This window comes from Elephantulus edwardii, unplaced genomic scaffold (genome assembly GCF_000299155.1).
Source record: "Elephantulus edwardii isolate Elephantulus edwardi_28Jun2011 unplaced genomic scaffold, EleEdw1.0 scaffold00040, whole genome shotgun sequence".
Lineage (NCBI taxonomy): Eukaryota > Metazoa > Chordata > Mammalia > Macroscelidea > Macroscelididae > Elephantulus > Elephantulus edwardii.
This window is the reverse complement of record NW_006399790.1, coordinates 11,864,444-11,869,345: the sequence shown is the minus strand read 5'-3', so window position 1 is coordinate 11,869,345 and position 4,902 is coordinate 11,864,444.

Sequence of the window (4,902 nt, the reverse complement as noted above, 5' to 3'; positions counted from 1 at the left end):
TTTCCTAGCAGTCCATGGTATTCTCAATACTCTTCTCCAGCACCACAGCTCAAAGGCATCAATTCTCCTTCTATCCTCCCTGGTCATTGTCCAACTCTTTGATGGAAAACAGAAATTATTAAAAAAGATCTCCCATGACTAATTGCTGTTGCTCATATATGCCACTGAGTCAAGTATGACTCATAGAGACCCTATCTATGACCAACATATTTGAAATCTGTTCTATTTTGTACCATCTCCATAATCTCTGATATTCTTGAGTCCACTGTTGTAACAATCCATCCCATCAAACATTTTATTTTTCATTGATTCTGTCTTTCCAGGTATGATATTTCTCTCCAAGGAAAAGCCCCTTCTAACAACATATCTAAGAGAATGCTTTGTCGTCCTTACCACCAAGTCCAAGACATATGTGTTTGTTCTTTTGGCATTCCATGGAATGTTCAGTAGTTTTTACCAAAACCATAATGCAAAACCATAAGCTCTTCTTCTGTCATCCTTATTCATTGTCCAGCTCCCAGATTCATAGCACATGATAAAAAATATCATGCCCTGAATCAGATGCACCTTAGTCTTCAAAGTGATGTTATTGCTCCTCAATAATTTAGGGAGGACCCTGACATCAGACTTTCCCAATGCACTAAAATTTACTGGCTTTTGCCTGACAGATGAAGGCAATAATAATTAATAAATTATTATATTAAAACAATTGAAGGAAAATTATAGAATATTTTTTCTAAATAATTACAAATGCATGCTACTAGAATGAATGAATACTTGTAATTTGCTGAGAAATATACTTCTCTAATGGAAAAGACATTTATATTTCTATATTCTACCTCTACATACCTTTACCATCAGCATCGTGTCCTCACTATCAAGAATTTACTAACGTTTCTCTCTATTGTGTTTCCTGCTTTGTTTTTCTTCTTTTGTCATTTTTTAAAATGTATTTTAATTATTCAATAATACCATATTTCAATAGGTACACAGTAATTTTACTAGGCATCAATTATAAGTTGATTGAAAACAATTCAATACTATACAACCAGGTGATTTCTCTCCATTCCTTTGAAGTAATTCTGTCAACAGGGACAAGTGACACTGCATTTCAATTTATGTTTCTGTGTATGTTCATACAGCATCTCAGACAGTAACTCATCCACCTAACACATTACCAAATTTTCCATGAAAATCAAGTACACACTCCTGGTGGCAATATTTCATCATTATTTCCTAGATGTTTCAAACTTGATGCTATAGGGTCTTTTTAACTGAGGGAAATATCTTTATGAAATCAATAGCACTGTGACAATAGCAGCTGCTGGCTATATGAAATTAAGAAGATGCATGCTACAGAAGGTCAAGTACTGTAGCCTTCAAATATGCATTGAAGCTCAATGTCAAGAAGACAAATATTCTCACCACTGGGCCAACTGGTAGCACCAAAATAGATGGAGAAGAAATAGAGGTTGTTAACAGTTACAGCTTGCTTGGCTCCACAATCAACACTCTTGGTATCAGCAGTCAGGAAGTCAAGACTAATTGCATTGGGAAAATCTGCTGTCAGGGACTTCTCCAGAGTACTGAGGTGTGCCTAATGCAGGCTATTGTCTTTGTAATTACTTGCTATGCATCAGAGGCTGGACAATGACTAAGGATGACAGAAGAATTAATGCCTTTGAATTGTGGAGCTGGAATAGTCTTGAACATACAATAGACCTATGAGAAAACAAATAGGTCTGTCTTGGAGATGATGAAACCACATTTTACCTTGGAGGCTAGGATTTTGAAACTCCATCTAACATACTTTGAGCCTGTGGTCAGGAGGAACCAGTCCTTGGAGAAGGACATCATGCTCAGAATGGTGGAGGGACAGCGTAGGAGAGGAAGACCCAGATGAGGTGGATTGATACAGTAACTGGGGTAATGGGAGTTGGTGTGTTGGAATCAGTGAGACTTGCTCAGGACAGGGCAGACTTCAGAGCTGCTGTACCTAGGGTTGCTATGGGTCACAGGTGACTTGATGGCATATAACAACAACAAAAATAACAAGCTTATTCCTTTCTTATACGATAGACTTATGATTTTGACAGGATTCTGAAACTCACAGATCTTTTGTTGTCATTATCTTATCGCTGTTATAGTCCACCCTTGAACAACACAGGTTTCAACTCTAAAGATCCATTTATGTGTTGGATTTGTTTTGGGTTGTTTTTTTTTTTAAAGGAAAATGTTTTCAATTTTGTTCCCATCTTTTGCTTCTTATCACTTTTAACTCTCTAAGACAGATTATATCTGCACGTAAGCAGTTTCTTAGCTTTTTATAGCATCAGCTTTAGACTATAAGTGTCCTTTTATGATTGACTTAAGTTACTCATCATAATTTGTTCTAGTTTCATACATGTTGTGCAGTGTTTCACAAATGCTTGATCACATTTAGTGATGCATAATAATGCCATGTGACACTAATCATCTCTGCATGAGGAGTTTGTCTCTCCAAGAAACTCCATATTACAATAAAATGTAATCTCTTACAGTTCAATCTGTTAAGTTTGAAAGTAATAATTTCTTGATGGTAATTTATATTACTTCTCCAAAAGAACATTTTCATTCCAAATCGCACAGTGCAGGAGAGAATGACCAGAAGAAGTATGTGGTTCATAATTCTGGTGCTTCCTTTTGTTTTTCTTAGTTATCTTGCTTTTCTCAATTTTTTTCTTTAGTAGCTTAAAACGAAATATATGTGGAATATTTTTGTTGTTGTGTACTGTGGAGTCAGAACTCACCCATAGGTGACCCTCCAGTGGGTTTTCAGAGGCAGTTAGTCCCACATGAGAAGACTGTCCATTCAAATTGTGTGCTTTGGGGACTACAGCACAGCTTCTTACCGCTAGGCCAGGAGAGCTCCCTATGTGGAATAAATACTTCAAATTAAAAGGTTCACTGATGATGAAATTTCCTCATCTCTAAAAGTATAGGCCTGTGTTCTGATTTCTAAGGTCTTTTGTAGTTCTAAAGTATTATGACAATTGTAATTTGATAGATATATTCTTAATTTATCAGATAATAAAACGTATTTTTATTATTTTTTAAGCAAACCCAATTTTCAGTTAAATAAGTTAACAGGAAAAAATGTGGACAAGAAGCTTAGTTACCTAGATTTTTCAATTTTCATGTTTGAAAAGGTTGTATTTCTATCATACTGACATACCAGGAAAGAAAAATAATCAGTAAAAAATAATTAGGTGAAAAAGAAGTAGACATACTAAAATGCGTGTGTGTGCATATACAAACTGTTGTTTTAAGGTGCCATCAAGTCAAGTAGGATTTATAGCAGCACTATGACAACTGATATGAACCCTATCCTATCTTGTGTCAGTCTCATAATTTCTGATATACTCAAGCTAACTACAGCAGTCATGGTGTCAATCCTTTTGGTCAAAAGGTCTTATTCTGTTTTCACTGTCACTGTGTCTTTCCAAGCATGATGTCCCTCTCCAAGGAATAGCCTCTCCTAAAAACATTTCCAAAGTTTATGAGATAAAGCTTTATCATCTTGGCTTTCAAGAAGTACACTGGTTTGATTTTCTTTTTTTTAAATTAGTCTTTCTCTCTCTTTATATGTGTGTGTGTGTGTGTGTGTGTGTGTGTGTGTGTGTATATTTAGAGAGATAGAGAGAAGAGAGAGAGAACTCATAGGGACCCTATGAATAAAAGGCCTGAAGTCATTCTGCAACTATTGTCATTTATCAAAGTTCAGAGAGTTTTCAGACTGATACATAGATATATAGATATGATATAGGATATCACACATATTTGACAAATGCTATGTTGAAGAAGGAAAATTTGAAAATACAGATAAGCAAAAAGAAACATATAAGAAAATTAATTTTAATGTCACCATGCAAGAATAATCATTGGTACCATACTGGATTTCCTATAACTTCTATTCCTTTTTGCACTCTCTCCCACATGCCTACTATATATACACCATTTTTATCCTGCCTTTTTATTTTAAAATTACATTGCTGAATATTTATGTTAAAAAATGTAAGTTTGGGGTTTTTTCTACAAAATTTCTAAGATTTGATGTTACCATCATTTATTTTACTAAGCTCATATTTTTTTAACTTGGTTTCTTCTCCAATATTTTTGTTCAAGGGAACAAAGCTAAAATAGATATTTTAAAAAAACTTAAAAATTTATTCCGAATTTCAGCCCATGGCTCTGAATCACTGTCACATAAAGTATACACAGATATGAAATAAGTATATAAAGAAAAATATAAAAATAAAAATAAATATAAATATAAATAGAAAAATATATTTTTTTTATTTTTGGCATTGTTATGTGCCATCAATTCAACTATGACTCTCATAGTGACCCTGTGAACAAGGGTCCTGAACCCTGCACTATTCTGAGTGTGGATAATCTTTAGCAGAATCTTGCTTGCATGCGGTATCAATGATACTATTCGATTATTTCCACACTTGATCACCTTTCATTGGAATGGGAACAAACATAGATCTCTTCCAGTCAGTTGGCCTAGTGGTTGTCTTCCAGAGTTCTTGGCACAACTTGGTGAGCATATCTAGGGAAGCATCTGTTAGTTGAAATACGTCAATTAGTATACTATCAATTCCTGGGGCCTTATTCTTAGCCAATTCCTTCAAAGTAGCTTAAATGTCTTCCTTGATCACCACAAGCTTTTGCTCATATGTTGTTTGATGAAATTCTTCTGTGTCTGCCAAATCCTTTTGGTACAATGACTCTGTATACTCTTTCCTTCTTCTTTTAATACTTCCTGGATCATGTAATATTCTGCCCAAAGCATCCTTAAGTATTGCAACGTGGGTTTTGAATTTTTCTTCAGTTCCTTGAGCTTAAGAAATGCTGAGC